The following is a 16,997-nucleotide window of genomic DNA, read 5'->3' as shown; positions in this document are numbered from 1 at the left end:
TGAAACCCTGAGCCTTACTGTCCAGCCAGCGCGGAATCATCCTCCAGATGTACAGCTTGTAATCAGATGCAGATGGCTCCCTTGCTGCTCTGCGAGACCCTAGTAAAACAGGACTATTGATATGTCCTCCACTTTTAGAAAATGATCACGTTTGCTTTCGACGCGGTAACATAGCTGTTATGACACAGTGGTATTGAGCTCCTCCTGTATTCTCTCCCTGGAGTCCAGTAGCATAACCTTTAAGCCAGGTGCTGTTGTTCAACAAGCTCGGTTCCCGCTAACGGAAGGTTTTCCCTGCATGAAAACACTGTTTACACAGTACACTGTGAGCACATGTATCCGACTTGGTAGAGGAGCTAAAGACTGTAGATAAAGCTTTAAATAAAGCTTTAGTGACATAGTAATCTCCTGGAGTGATAAATATAATTTTTCTTAATCTGTTGTTGTCTAGTACTGTCTTTTTACTAGCTAAGACCATCTACTTTAAGTGCTGCCTGTCTTCCCTGCTGTCTACTCACAACTTGCAGATGATTGATGGCACATCTACCAGGATTAAGGGTTGGGGCAATTTGTGATCGTTGTGGTTTTGTTAATTAATCAGTGTCAGTCTTTCCCAGTTCACATTCAAGAACTGCCCTTCAATCCCTAGATTTTTTGGCCCTGACGGAGACATGAATCACCCCAGAGAACACTGCTACTCCAGCTGCTCTCTCTTCATCTGACAACGTTTTCTCTCATAGTCTGAGAGCATCTGGTCGTCGCGGTGGTGGCACAGGGCTGCTCATTTTTCCTAAATGGAGATTTTCTCTTTTGTCTCTCACTCACCTGCCCATCTCCTCATTTGAATTCCATGCTGTCACTGTCTCTTGTCCACTCAAGCTTAACATTGTTGTCATTTATCGCCCGCCAGTTGCCCTTAGAGAGTTCCTCAAGGAGCTTGACACCTTGATAAGCTCATTTCCTGACGATGGTTAACCGCTCTTTGTACTGCGTGACTTCAACCTTCTGACGTCTGCCTTCGATTAATTTCTTTCCAACTCTTTCCAACTCTTCTTTCCCCTCCTTGCCTATTTTGACCTCACCCTTTCTCAGTCCCCTCCCATGCACAAGGCAGGCAATATGCTTGTCCTCATCTTTACTAGAGGGTGTTCACCTACTAATCTCACAGCAACCACCCTCCAGGTCTCTGATCACTATTTTTTTTTCTTTTCTGTCTCCCAACCCTAGCAACTTAGCCCCTACCCAGATTGTCATACGCCGTCGCAATCTTTGCTCCCTCTCTCCCACTACTCTCTCTTCTTCTCTCCTATCATCTCTCCCTTCTACTAAATCCTTCTATTTCCTGTCACCTGATTCTGCCTACTTTCCTCCCGATTGGCTCGGCCCTCCCCTCTTGCTCCGTGACTGAGTGACTCATTGCGAGCTTACAGAACAGGGCTGCGGGAAAACTAAACTTCTAGAGGAGTTATCATCCTTTCACTCCCTCCTCTCTACCTTCTCTTCCCCTATATCCACTTCTAAAGCCACTCTCTATCACTCAAAATGTCAAGCTTGCCGCCATGCCGGTTTAGCCCACTAGGGCACATTCTCATTTCATGTAACCACATTTACCTTGTTTGTTTGTTTATTTGTTTATGCATTTCTGTGAATTACTTAATTAGTAATAAATAAATGATTTATGACAATTGATGTATGGATGACTCATAGTGAAGACTGGGTTTGTGCAGATAACCAACAATTTACGACGTTTGGAATGAGACTAACGTGAGGTAAAGTAAATAATTAATTAATCAGAAGACTATGGATCAGATATGAAAATATCTGAAAGGTTATATTAGGGAATTATAACCCTGTAATCTGAATATTTTTCCTTGGTGCCCCGACTTCCTAGTTAATTAGTTACATGATTAATCAGTTGATTGTGTAATACTAATCACAGAGAATCTTTGATAAAAACTATACGTCTTCAGTTAATGATAGTAAAGACACAACACTACCCTAGGAAACACCTTTCCACCTCCACCTCCCTCCTTAATCTTCCACCCCCTCCCTCTCTGCGGACGATTTTGACAACCACTTTGAAAAGAATGTTGACGACATCTGCTCCTCATTCACTCAGCCTATTGCGTCCACTAGACCCACTCACACAGAACTACCCTATGCCTTGTCCTCTTCTCTTTCTCCCCTCTCTCTCCAGATGACATCCTGTGACTAATGAGATCTGGCTGCCTGACAACCCGACAACCTGCCCACTTGACCCCATCCCCTCCTCCAGACAATCTCTGGAGACCTTCTCCCACTCCTCATTTCCCTCATCAACTCATCCCTGACCACTGACTACGTCCCCTCTGACTTCAAAATGGCCTGAGTTGCTCCCTTCCTTGGGAAACCAACACTCCACACCCCTGATGTAAAAAGCAACAGACCGGTATCCCTTCTTTCCTTTCTTTCCAAAACACTTGAGCATGCTGTCTCTGATCAACTCCCTCATTTTCTCTCACAGAACGATCTTCTTGACCCTAACCAGTCAGGCTTCAAGACGGGTCACTCAACTGAGACAGCTCTTCTCTGTGTCATGGAGGCTCTCCACACGGCCAAAGCTGACACTCTCTCCTCTGTTCTCATCCTCCTAGATCTATCCGCTGAATTCAACAATGTGAACCATCAGATCCTCCTCTCCACCCTCAGAGGGCTGGGCTTCTCAGGCTCTGCACACTCTTGGATTGCATCCTACCTGGCAGTCCGCTCCTACCAGGTGACGTGGAGAGGATCTGTGTCTGCGTCATGGACTCTCACTCCTGGTGGCCCCCAGGGCTAGGTTCTATGCCCTCTTCTCTCTATACAGTCACTTGGCTCTGTCATATCCTCACCTGGTCGCTCCAATAATTGGTATGTAGATGACATTCAACTACTTTTCTCCTTCCACCCTTCTCACACCCATCTCTGCGTGACTGGCAGATATCTTAGCTTGGATGTCAGCCCACCACCTCAAGCTCAACCTCCACAAAGTGGAGCTGCTCTTCATCCTGGGCAAGGCCTGCCTGCTCCAAGACCTGTCCATCACAGTTGGCTACCTCTGGCCTCATGGGATCTCACAGCCCTAAATAAAAAAAGCCTTTTGTGATCTACCACTCGCACTTGACTCTTTTACCCCTTGGCCCCCAGGGACCACCCCTCTTTAACCTCCGGGGACCACGCACACCCTAGCCTCCTTAACCCACCCCCTAGCCACCTTAACCTGCCGCCTAGGCTCTTTAACCTACACCCTAGCCTCCTTAACCTGCTCCATAGACTTCTTAATCCATACCCTCCTTAACCCGCCCCTAAACTCCTTAATCCACACCCTCCTTAATAACCCGCCCCCTTGCCTCCTTAACCTACACCCTAGTCTTTTTACTACACTAGTGGACCCATCCGTTCATTTTCCAGTTGCCTCAGCATCATGTTCAGCAGGAGACAGACAGCTGAAGTATAAAACAAGGCTGCAGTGTCCAGTCTGCAGTCTGGAGCTGCTACCCACCACCTCCGTCTGAGCTCACCTGCCAGTAAATTCACTGTGACAGGTGCGATCACAGCATCTCAGCAGGTGGCTACAGGCTGTAGTCTCCCAACAGTAAGGGAAAAGGAAGGTTGGAGTCATAGTTATGAGAGAGGGGCTCCCACAGCTGTAGCTTGGAGGTACAGTATATTATACGCAGCCAATGGAATAGGACAGTGAACATTGACTACAATGCTGCAAAAGCTTTTGCCTGCTGTTGAATGTTTTTAGTCAGGTCTGTCTCGCTTGGGCTGCTATCTTGGGAGTTGGAACAACGCTCAACCCCTGCCATCAACCCCTGCCATCAACCCCTGCCCCCTGCCCTCAACCCCTGCCATCAACCCCTGCCATCCACCCCTGCCATCAACCCCTGCCATCCACCCCTGCCATCAACCCTGCCATCAACCCCTGCCATCAACCCCTGCCATCAACCCCTGCCATCAACCTCTGCCATCAACCCCTGCCATCAACCCCTGCCATCCATCTCTGAAGACCATGCAGTTTGAGTTCTATTTTCCATATATTTTTAAATGTGCTGTTTCACAAAAGTTCTGGACCTACATACATTTTACAGTCATATTTTTACATTTGTTATCTTGTTGTTTTTAGTCCCACCCTTCAACTTCACTCAACCCCTCCCATCTATCTCTTAACACCATGCATTTTTTACATTTCTATTTGTCATATAAGTTCTCAACCTTTCTATTCTCATTAAAGATAAACCTTTTTAATAAAAGTATTATTAAGTTATTGATCGATTGACTATGACTTTTCATCACCCAGCAGTGCTATTTGCAGAGTAAGCTCCAGGTAAATGTTGCAATTCTTCAGCCATTCCTGGACCTGCGACCAAAAACAAGCTACATATGGACAGTACCAAAACAAATGATCTAATGATTCTGTCTCTTCGCAGCAAAATCTGCAGAGCTGAGATGGTTGTATCCCCCATATACCGTGAATAACATTCTATTGGTTGCAATCATTTTGTCTAATAATTTCAAGTCAAAGTCTCAGTCTTAGCCTCAGTCTCACATGTATGGATTAAGGTCAAAAAAATAACAGTCTGTAACGGTTTTCGTTGGTGCAAGAAGGAGTAGACCAAAACGCAGCGTGGTAAGTGTTCATGTTGGAAATGTAATCAAAACTGAACACTAAACAAAATAACAACGAGGAATAACGAGAATGAACCAGTTCTGTCAGGTGATACACACAAAACAGAAAACAACTACCCACAACTCAAGGGCGAAAACAGGCTGCCTAAGTATGGTTCTCAATCAGAGACAACAATTGACAGCTGCCTCTGTTTGGGAACCATACCAGGCCAAACACATAGATATACAAACATAGAACAAAACATAGAATGCCCACCCCAACTCACGCCCCGACCAACCTAAAACAGAGACATACAAAAATAAGTAAGGTCAGGACGTGACACAGTCAAAACCTAATTACCAACAACAGGGTAACCTGATGAGAAGTGGGGTCAAGGGGTCATATTGAATGTTGTCCCACTGCCATTTCATGACTATAGATCTCAAGTGTTGACCCTCATTTAAAAACTCACTGAGGGGATAAACAGAATAGATTGTTTTGGTCAATCTCCCTTTCCTCTCTATAATTACAAAAGCAACTCTGAATGAGAGACTGAAGATGACTTCAATCTGTGATGTTACTGCTGAGTGAACAGTTGCATTGGACAGTTTGTTCTTATTAAAATCCACTTTGTGGTTGAATCAAACGGGTGCTTCATTTCTACAACCATATACAGGTCTCCAATGGGATAGAAATCTCATGTGAAATACTGTTGAAGTAATATGCTACAGGTTCATCTGCCTCACCTGAAGCCCATTATTGTGGGAAGCTGCTATAGACCACCAAGTGCTAATAGTCAGTATCTGGATAATATGTGTGAAATGCTTGATAATGTATGTGATATCAACAGAGAGGTATATTTTCTGGGCAATTTAAATATTGACTGGCTTTCATCAAGCTGCCCACTCAAGAAAAAGCTTCAAACTGCAACCAGTGCCTGCAACCTGGTTCAGGTTATCAGTCAACCTACCAGGGTAGTTACAAACAGCACAGGAATGAAATCATCAACATGTATTGATCACATCTTTACTAATGATGCAGAAATTTGCTTGAAAGCAGTATCCAGATCCATCAGATGAAGTGATCACAATTTAGTAGCCATATCTAGGAAAACAAAAGTTCCAAAGGCTGGGCTTCTACTTCTATACAATACGTTTTGTAGTGATTCCTATGTTGTTTATGTAAAGAATATTTGTTGGTCCATGGTTGTAATGAAGAAGCTGCACTTTACACATTTTTAAAAATGCTTATTCCAGTCACTAATAAGCATGAACCCATTATGAAAAAGACTGTAAAAACTGTTAAATCTCTGTGGATTGATGAGGAATTCAAAAATTGTATGGTTGAGAGGGATGAAGCAAAAGGAATGGCAAAGAAGTCTGGCTGCACAACCGATTGACAAACATATTGCAAATTGAGAAATCATGTGACTAAACTGAATAATAATAATAAGAAACTACACTATGAAACAAATATAAATGACATAAAGAATGATAGTAAAAAGCTTTGGAGCACCTTAAATTCATCATTTTTTCATTGGCAAGATTAGCAAATTAGGCATGACATGCCAGCAACAAACGCTGATATCCAAGTATATCTGACCAAGTTATGAAAGACAAGTATTCTCATTTTGAATTCAGTATAGTGAGTGTGGAAGAGATAAAAAAAATATATTGTTGTCTATCAGGATAATAGAGGACGATATTGCCACTCCTATTTGACATATTTTCAATTTAAACCTACTAGAAAGTGTGTGCCCTCAGGCCTGAAGCGATGCAAAAGTTATTCCCTCAAAAGCCCCCTTTACTGGCTCAAATTGCCAACCAATCAGCCTGTTACCAACCCTTAGTAAGCTTTTGGAAAACATGGTGTTTGACCAGATACAATGCTTTTAGCATTCTTATAGGGAAGGACATTCAACAAGCACTTACACAAATGATTGATGATTGGCTGACAGAAATTGATGATAAAAATATTGTGAGGGCTGTTTTGTTAGACTTCAGTATGGCTTTTTACATGATCTATTATAACCTGCTGCTGCTGTGTTATGGCTTTACACCCCCAGCTATATTGGGGATAAAGAAATACTGTACCTGTCTAACATTATTTTTGTATTTTTGTGTATTTTAGCCCTTTAATTTCCCCAATTTTGATCTTGTCTCATCACTGCAACGGACTTGGGAGATTAAGGTTGAGTCATGTGTCCTTCTTAACACCCGCCTTCTTAACCTGGAATCCAGCCGCACCAATGTGTTAGAGGAAACACCGTTCAACTGACTGGGGTCAGCCTGCAGGTGCCCGGCCTGCCACAAGGGGTTGTTAGAGCGCAATGAGCCAAGTAAAGGCGGGCCAAACCCTGCTCTAACCCGGACGACTCTGGGCCAATTGTGTGGCACCCTATGGGACTCCCAATCACGGCCGGTTGTGATACAGCACGGGATCGAACCCGGGTCTGTAGTGAGACCTCTAGCACTGCGATGTAGTGGCTTAGACCACTGTGCCACTCGGGAGGCCCGCAGAGGGTGTTCTTTAATAGAAGCCTCTCCAACATAATCCAGGTAGACACATTCACATGGATTTAATACTGTAGATATGTGATAGTGGTGTAGTAAGGGCCTGAGGGCACACAGTGTGTTTATGAAATCTGTGAATGTATTGTAATGTTTTTAAAACTGTATAACTGCCTTCATTTTGCTGGACCCCAGGAAAAGTAGCTCCTGCCTTGGCAGCCGCTAATGGGGATCCATAAAAAATACAAATACAAACATTCTGACCTCAATAATGGCAGTTCATAGTTAAATAAAGGTTCATTTAAAAAAAAAGTTAATATTTAGCAGGTTTGTTGGAGTGTAAACATGTATTTTGATGCTTCATTTCAGTTCTTAAATATGTCATGACCCAGTGGGATGGAGGAGAGGCGTTCTGGTCTTTGCAGGGAGGGAATTAAGAGTAGGTTTCTAAAAATAGAGCCTGGACTCAGGGTCAGTCCAAATGTTTGGACGCTGGTGGTGGTGGTGTTGGGGGGGGCACGTGTGTTTGCACGTGTGTGTGTATTTGTGTGGAGGGGGCATAACTAGGCTTATGGCTGGGGTTTATATCTCATCAACCTGGTACCAAAGTCAGTGGCCCAAAAACGACAAAACCCATTGCCCCCCCGCCCCCTCCACACTGCTTAGTGTTATGCTCTTTCCCCAAATGAAAAAGTAAAGGAATAATCCCTTTGTTTATATTCTTTCGTTTTTTTCTGCCTCTGGCCTGCTTTTCCAGATCGAAGTGAGGATGATGATGATGAAGAGAGACTAAAATGAAACAAGAGGAAAGTTGAGCATTGCATTTCATTACACCATTGTGTTCCTCTGTTAAACTTTGTTGTGCAGAGTTACTTCTCTCACCTTTCCTTCCCGTTGCCAATGGAAGTGTTTTTTACTTCATTCAGGTCCAAACACACTGAGGATCCACTCCCACTCCACCCTCCCCACTTCCCCATCCCATCTCAGCTCCACCTCCATTGCAACTGAGCAAATGTAGCAGAGATTGGTTTCATTTTCTGGCCCCCGCCTCAGCTCATAGACTCATGCATGTTTCATCACATCATCCAAGCCCCACCCCACCTCCTCATCCCTCCCACCCCCCATACCCTAAAGCCGCTGCTGCACAATGCTATTGATTGGGGTGATTAATCTATCAAACTGTTATAAAGAGTTTCATATTTTAAAGGTGTTACCACTTTCTCCACATTTACGGTAGGGTAACCTACTAGAAGGGTTTGTTATAGTTACCACTTCGACTTCCAGTCCCATTGGAACGTGATGAAGACTGACATCTTCTTATTCGATCATATGCCTATTGCAGTACCCTTACTTAGTGTGATCAGCCAATCAGCTGACTTTGCCAAAGGTTCAAACTCATTAGCGAGAATGAGAGGTTCATATAGGTAACCACCTAAAACTGGGATGTCTGGGATGTCTGATTAGTTGATCTATTTGTTGACGGTAATTTTCATACATCTCTGGGGACCGGCATTATTGATAGTTCAGCTGTAATTGTAAGGAGTGCAGCTTGGAATCTGGAGTTTCCATTTGTAATGGATTTGCTTTTTAGAAGTTAACCCCTGAGATGGATTCCTCTCTTCTCTTATCTTCCCCAGTGTGATACGTCTTCAGGTGATGGCATGGTATTCACAATAAATGACATTTTCCCCCCAAAAATATTACATTTTTAAAATGTATTTTAAAGTATTTTCTGATTTAGAGGATGACTGTAGAGACAGATAGAGATAAATTGGGTCAAAGGGCAGTAGAGCAGATTCAAACTGTTTCTCTATTCAACTACAAGTGTGTGTGTGTGTGTGTGTTTGGTTTTTTAAATAAATACATTTACTAGGCAAGTCAGTTAAGAACAAATTCTTATTTTCAATGACGGCCTAGGAACAGTGGGTTAACTGCCTGTTCAGGGGCAGAACGACAGACCTTGTCAGCTCGGGGATTTGAACTTGCAACCTTCCGGTTACTAGTCCAGCAACCTTCCGGTTACCAGTCCAACATTCTAACCACTGGGCTACCCTGCCGCCCCTCTGTGTGTGTGTGTGTGTGTGTGCGTGCGTGCGTGCGTGCGTGCGTGCGTGCGTGCGTGCGTGCGTGCGTGCGCGTGCGTGCGTGTGTGTGCGTGCATGCATGTGTTACACGTTAGGCTATAAAGGAATACAGGACATACAGAACTATTTCAGGTCACATACAGACTGTTATAATAGTAAGGAAATGCCCATCCACCAACTGAATGACTTAGGTTAGTACAGAGAGATGTATATATAATAAGACTGCTCTACATTAGTACCAGACCATTGGCCTTGATTCAGTTATTCTGGTGTTCTACTTCAGGGCAGAAACCCACACACACACCTGGTTAACACGCTTGAGCAGTGCCCCGATCACTGTGATCACATGTGACAAACCGCAGCGGCACCCAATCAATATACTACTGCTCTGGGGTAGAGGGATTAATGCTCTACTGGAGTGTGTGTGTGTGTGTGTGTGTGTGTGTGTGTGTGTGTGTGTGTGTGTGTGTGTGTGTGTGTGTGTGTGTGTGTGTGTGTGTGTGTGTGTGTGGACCTGATTTGGTCCACATTAGTATTGTGTCTATATTTTATGTACAATTTTATGTACACAATAAACCGATTGTGATACATTGTATCTGGATAGATAAAGACAGGCTCTGGAGGTTCCACCCCCAGTTGTCATGGTGTACTATGTGGTCCAGAGGCTCAACCCTCCTTTGCCGTGGGGTACTGTGTGGTCCGGAAGATCAACCCCTTGTTGCTATGGGGTACTGTGTGGTCCAGAAGCTCAACCTCTTGTTGCTATGGGGTACTATGTGGTCCAGAAGCTCAACCCCTTGTTGCTATGGGGTACTGTGTGGTCCGGAAGCTTAACCCCTTGTTGCTATGGGGTACTGTGTGGTCCTGAGGCTCAAACCCCCATTACCATGGGGTTATGTGTGGTCTGGAGTCAGGAGCATTACCACTGCACCAGACTCCTTTAAATGGTTCCTGTCCCCATCTGTCCTCAAAACAAAATCCAAGATGGCGTAGCAGTCAGGCGTCTTTTGTCTCTGTCTTGTTGTGTCCCGCGTATACAGTTGAAGTTGGAAGTTTACATACACATAAGTTGGAGTCATTGTAACTCGTTTTTCAACCACTCCACAAATTTCTTGGCAACAAACTATAGTTTTGGTATGTCAGGTTAGGACATCTACTTTGTGCATGACACAAGTCATTTTTCCAACAATTGTTTACAGACAGATTATTTCACTTATAATTCACTGTATCACAATTCCAATGGGTCAGAAGTTCACATACACTAAGTCGACTGTGCTTTTAAAGAGCTTGGAAAATTCCAGAAAATGACGTCATGGCTTTAGAAGCTTCTGATAGGCAAATTGACATCATTTGAGTCAGTTAGAGGTGTACATCTGGATGTATTTCAAGGTCTCCTTCAAACTCAGTGCCTCTTTGCTTGACCTCATGGGAAAATCAAAAGAAATAAGCAGAGAAATCAGAAAAAGAATTGTAGACCTCCACAAGTCTGGTTCATCCTTGTGAGAGGCTTGCAAGCCGAAGAACACCATCCCAACCATGAAGCACAGGGATGCAGCATCATGTTGTGGGGGTGCTTGCTGCAGGAGGGACAGGTTCACTTCACAAAATAGATGGCTTCATGAGGAAGCAGAATTATGTGGATATATTGAGGCAACATCTCAAGACATCAGTCAGGAAGTTAAAGCATTGTCACAAATGAGTTTTCCAAATGGACAATGATACCAAGCATACTTCCAAAGTGGTGACCAAATGGCTTAAGGACAACAAAGTCTATGTATTGGAGTGGCCATCACAAAGCCCTGATCTCAATGTTATAGGACAACTGAAAAAGTGTTTTTGATAAAGGAAGCCTACTAACCTGACTCAGTTATTCCAGCTCTGTCAGAAGGAATGGGCCAAAATTCACTCAACTTATTGTGGGAAGCTTGTGGAAGGCTACATGAAACGTTTGACCAAAGTTAAACAATTTAAAGGCAATGTTATCAAATACTAATTGAGTGTATGGAAACTTCTGACCCACTGGGAATGTGATGAAAGAAATAAAAGCTGAAATAAATAATTCTCTCCACTATTATTCTAACATTTCACATTCTTTAAATAAAGTGGTGATCCTAACTTACCTCAGACAGGGAATTTTTACTATGATTAATTGTCAGGAATTGTGAAAACCTGAGTTTAAATGTATCTGGCTAAATTGTATGTAATCTTACGACTTCAACAGTATATCTTTATATATATATTTTTATATTTTTTTTCTTTGCATATATTTTTAAAATATTTTTCTTAACCCCAACTTCAACATACTCTCCTGCAATCCGCCTCACCCAATTTGGAATGGATCTGCTATTTTCTTTACTTTAGAACTGGAACCCCCAACAGCACCTTGCCAGCTAACTAGCTAGTAGTAAGCTAGCCACTGCTAGCGGTCATCAGCTAACCTTTAGCCCAGACAACTCCTGCCAGTCTGCACAGTGCGATTCAGCCCAGAGCTTATCAATCTTCTTTTTCTCCATATTTCCGGATTCCTACCGCAAGCTCTGAACCTCTTCATCTGGATCATCGCAGCTAGCTAGCTGTTATCCAATTGGCTTCTCCTGGCTAACGTCTCTGTCCCGAAACAAGTACCAATTAGCCTGGAGCTAGCCTATGCAAGGCCCATCTCCCAGCTAGCTGAAGTGGTCCATCAGCCACTCCTTGGGCTACAATCCCTATGTTGCCAATTGGCCTGGACTCCTTTTATTGCCGATTCGGAGCCCCGCCGATCATCACAACTGGACTACAGACTTATTCTGCCAAGGTTTTTTTTCAACAGACTGCTCCGTCCCCTGAATGCCCATCTGTTAGCCTGCTAGACGCGGCCTGCTTGCTGTCAAGAGCACATCCCAAACTTTTAGCTGAATATGTCCATCAGCCAATTTTTTGGGCTACCATACCTATTTTGTAAATTAGCCTGGACCCTTTTACTACACGGACCCCTGCTGACCAATAACGACGAGTTTGCCGATATAACCGCACGAGAGGGCAACAACAGACTTCTTCCGTCGCGATGTCCCTCTAAGGCCTGGACCCTATGATCACTCGGCTATGCATGTCTCTCCCTAATGTCAATATTCCTTGTCTATTGCTGTTTTGGTTAGTGATTATTGTCTTATTTCACTGTAGAGCCTCCAGCTCTGATCAATATGCCTCAGCTAACCTTCTTGTCCCACCTTCCACACATGTGTTGACCTCACCTGGTTTAATTGATGTCTCTAGAGACAATATCTCTCTCATCGTCACTCTATGCCTAGGTTTACCTCCACTGTATTCGCATACTACCATACATTTGTTTACATTTAACATTTAAGTCATTTAGCAGACACTCTTATCCAGAGCGACTTACAAATTGGTGCATTCACCTTATGACATCCAGTGGAACAGTCACTTTACAATAGTGCATCTAAATCTTAAAGGGGGGGGGGGGGTGAGAAGGATTACTTATCCTATCCTAGGTATTCCTTAAAGAGGTGGGGTTTCAGGTGTCTCCGGAAGGTGGTGATTGACTCCGCTGTCCTGGCGTCGTGAGGGAGTTTGTTCCACCATTGGGGGGCCAGAGCAGCGAACAGTTTAGACTGGGCTGAGCGGGAACTGTACTTCCTCAGTGGTAGGGAGGCGAGCAGGCCAGAGGTGGATGAACGCAGTGCCCTTGTTTGGGTGTAGGGCCTGATCAGAGCCTGGAGGTACTGAGGTGCCGTTCCCCTCACAGCTCCATGTTTGTACATTATGCATTGAATCTATTCTACCGTGCCCAGAAACCTGCTCCTTTTACTCTCTGTTCCAAACGTACTGGCAACCAGTTCTTATAGCCTTTAACCGTACACTTATCCTACTCCTCCTTTGCTCCTCTGGTGATGTAAAGGTTAATCCAGGCCCTGCAGTGCCTAGCTCCACTCTCATTTCCCAGGCGCTCTCATTTGTTCACTTCTGTAACCGTAAAAGCCTTGGTTTCATGCATGTTAACACTAGAAGCCTCCTCCCTAAATTTGTTTTATTCACTGCTTTAGCACACTCTGCCAACCCGGATGTCCTAGCCATGTCTGAATCATGGTTTAGGAAGACCACCAAAAACCCTGACATTTCCATCCCTGACTATAACATTTTACGACAAGATAGAATTGCCCAAGGGGCGGTGTTGCAATCTATCAGGGATAGCCTGCAGAGTTCAAATCAAATTTTATTTGTCACATACACATGGTTAGCAGATGTTAATGCGAGTGTAGCGAAATGCTTGTGCTTCTAGTTCCGACAATGCAGTAATAACCAACAAGTAATCTAACTAACAATTCCAAAACTACTGTCTTATACACAGTGTAAGGGGATAAAGAATATGTACATGAAGATATATGAATGAGTGATGGTACAGAGCAGCATAGGCAAGATACAGTAGATGGTATCGAGTACAGTATATACATATGAGATGAGTATGTAAACAAAGTGGCATAGTTAAAGTGGCTAGTGATACATGTACTACATAAGGATGCAGTAGATGATATAGAGTACAGTATATACGTATGCATATGAGATGAATAATGTAGGGTATGTAAACATTATATTAGGTAGCATTGTTTAAAGTGGCTAGTGATATATTTTACATCATTTCCCATCAATTCCCATTATTAAAGTGGCTGCCTTCTGGATGATAGCGGGGTGAACAGGCAGTGGCTCGGGTGGTTGTTGTCCTTGATGATCTTTATGGCCTTCCTGTAACATCGGCTGGTGTAGGTGTCCTGAAGGGCAGGTAGTTTGCCCCCGGTGATGCGTTGTGCAGACCTCACTACCCTCTGGAGAGCCTTACGGTTGTGGGCAGAGCAGTTGCCGTACCACATTTACATTTAAGTCATTTAGCAGACGCTCTTATCCAGAGCGACTTACAAATTGGTGCATTCACCTTATGACATCCAGTAGAACAGTCACTTTACAATAGTGCATCTAAATCTTAAAGGGGGGTGAGAAGGATTAATTATCCTATCCTAGGTATTCCTTAAAGAGGTGGGGTTTCAGGTGTCTCCGGAAGGTGGTGATTGACTCCGCTGTCCTGGCGTCGTGAGGGAGTTTGTTCCACCATTGGGGGCCAGAGCAGCGAACAGTTTAGACTGGGCTGAGCGGGAACTGTACTTCCTCAGTGGTAGGGAGGCGAGCAGGCCAGAGGTGGATGAACGCAGTGCCCTTGTTTGGGTGTAGGGCCTGATCAGAGCCTGGAGGTACTGAGGTGCCGTTCCCCTCACAGCTCCGTAGGCAAGCACCATGGTCTTGTAGCGGATGCGAGCTTCAACTGGAAGCCAGTGGAGAGAGCGGAGGAGCGGGGTGACGTGAGAGAACTTGGGAAGGTTGAACACCAGACGGGCTGCGGCGTTCTGGATGAGTTGTAGGGGTTTAATGGCACAGGCAGGGAGCCCAGCCAACAGCGAGTTGCAGTAATCCAGACGGGAGATGACGGAAGTGACGGAAGTGCCTGGATTAGGACCTGCGCCGCTTCCTGTGTGAGGCAGGGTCGTACTCTGCGGATGTTGTAGAGCATGAACCTACAGGAACGGGCCACCGCCTTGATGTTAGTTGAGAACGACAGGGTGTTGTCCAGGATCACGCCAAGGTTCTTAGCGCTCTGGGAGGAGGACACAATGGAGTTGTCAACCGTGATGGCGAGATCATGGAACGGGCAGTCCTTCCCCGGGAGGAAGAGCAGCTCCGTCTTGCCGAGGTTCAGCTTGAGGTGGTGATCCGTCATCCACACTGATATGTCTGCCAGACATGCAGAGATGCGATTCGCTACCTGGTCATCAGAAGGGGGAAAGGAGAAGATTAATTGTGTGTCGTCTGCATAGCAATGATAGGAGAGACCATGTGAGGTTATGACAGAGCCAAGTGACTTGGTGTATAGCGAGAATAGGAGAGGGCCTAGAACAGAGCCCTGGGGGACACCAGTGGTGAGAGCGCGTGGTGAGGAGACAGATTCTCGCCACGCCACCTGGTAGGAGCGACCTGTCAGGTAGGACGCAATCCAAGCGTGGGCCGCGCCGGAGATGCCCAACTCGGAGAGGGTGGAGAGGAGGATCTGATGGTTCACAGTATCGAAGGCAGCCGATAGGTCTAGAAGGATGAGAGCAGAGGAGAGAGAGTTAGCTTTAGCAGTGCGGAGCGCCTCCGTGATACAGAGAAGAGCAGTCTCAGTTGAATGACTAGTCTTGAAACCTGACTGATTTGGATCAAGAAGGTCATTCTGAGAGAGATAGCGGGAGAGCTGGCCAAGGACGGCACGTTCAAGAGTTTTGGAGAGAAAAGAAAGAAGGGATACTGGTCTGTAGTTGTTGACATCGGAGGGATCGAGTGTAGGTTTTTTCAGAAGGGGTGCAACTCTCGCTCTCTTGAAGACGGAAGGGACGTAGCCAGCGGTCAGGGATGAGTTGATGAGCGAGGTGAGGTAAGGGAGAAGGTCTCCGGAAATGGTCTGGAGAAGAGAGGAGGGGATAGGGTCAAGCGGGCTTTCAAGCGAGATTTCATCTGGAGAGAGAGGGGAGAAAGAGGTTAGAGCACAGGGTAGGGCAGTGTGAGCAGAACCAGCGGTGCCGTTTGACTTAGCAAACCAGGCGGTGATACAGCCCGCCAGGATGCTCTCGATTGTGCATCTGTAGAAGTTTGTGAGTGCTTTTGGTGACAAGCCTCCTGAGGTTGAAGAGGCGCTGCTGCGCCTTCTTCATGATGCTGTCTGTGTGAGTGGACCAATTCAGTTTGTCTGTGATGTGTATGCCGAGGAACTTAAAACTTACTACCCTCTCCACTACTGTTCCATCGATGTGGATAGGGGGGTGTTCGTTCTGCTGTTTCCTGAAGTCCACAATCATCTCCTTAGTTTTGTTGACGTTGAGTGTGAGGTTATTTTCCTGACACCACACTCCGAGGGCTCTCACCTCCTCCCTGTAGGCCGTCTCGTCGTTGTTGGTAATCAAGCCTACCACTGTTGTGTCGTCCGCAAACTTGATGATTGAGTTGGAGGCGTGCGTGGCCACGCAGTCGTGGGTGAACAGGGAGTACAGGAGAGGGCTCAGAACGCACCCTTGTGGGGCCCCAGTGTTGAGGATCAGCGGGGTGGAGATGTTGTTGCCTACCCTCACCACCTGGGGGTGGCCCGTCAGGAAGTCCAGTACCCAGTTGCACAGGGCGGGGTCGAGACCCAGGGTCTCGAGCTTGGTGACGAACTTGGAGGGTACTATGGTGTTGAATGCCGAGCTGTAGTCGATGAACAGCATTCTCACATAGGTATTCCTCTTGTCCAGATGGGTTAGGGCAGTGTGCAGTGTGGTTGAGATTGCATCGTCTGTGGACCTATTTGGGCGGTAAGCAAATTGGAGTGGGTCTAGGGTGTCAGGTAGGGTGGAGGTGATATGGTCCTTGACTAGTCTCTCAAAGCACTTCATGATGACGGACGTGAGTGCTACGGGGCGGTAGTCGTTTAGCTCAGTTATCTTAGCTTTCTTGGGAACAGGAACAATGGTGGCCCTCTTGAAGCATGTGGGAACAGCAGACTGGTATAGGGATTGATTGAATATGTCCGTAAACACATCGGCCAGCTGGTCTGCGCATGCTTTGAGGGCGTGGCTGGGGATGCCGTCTGGGCCTGCAGCCTTGCGAGGGTTAACACGTTTAAATGTCTTACTCACCTCGGCTGCAGTGAAGGAGAGTCCGCATGTTTTCGTTGCAGGCCGTGTCAGTGGCACTGTATTGTCCTCAAAGCGGGCA

Source organism: Oncorhynchus keta, chromosome 9 (genome assembly GCF_023373465.1).
Source record: "Oncorhynchus keta strain PuntledgeMale-10-30-2019 chromosome 9, Oket_V2, whole genome shotgun sequence".
Classification (NCBI taxonomy): Eukaryota; Metazoa; Chordata; class Actinopteri; order Salmoniformes; family Salmonidae; genus Oncorhynchus; species Oncorhynchus keta.
Note: the sequence above shows the minus strand (reverse complement) of the source record.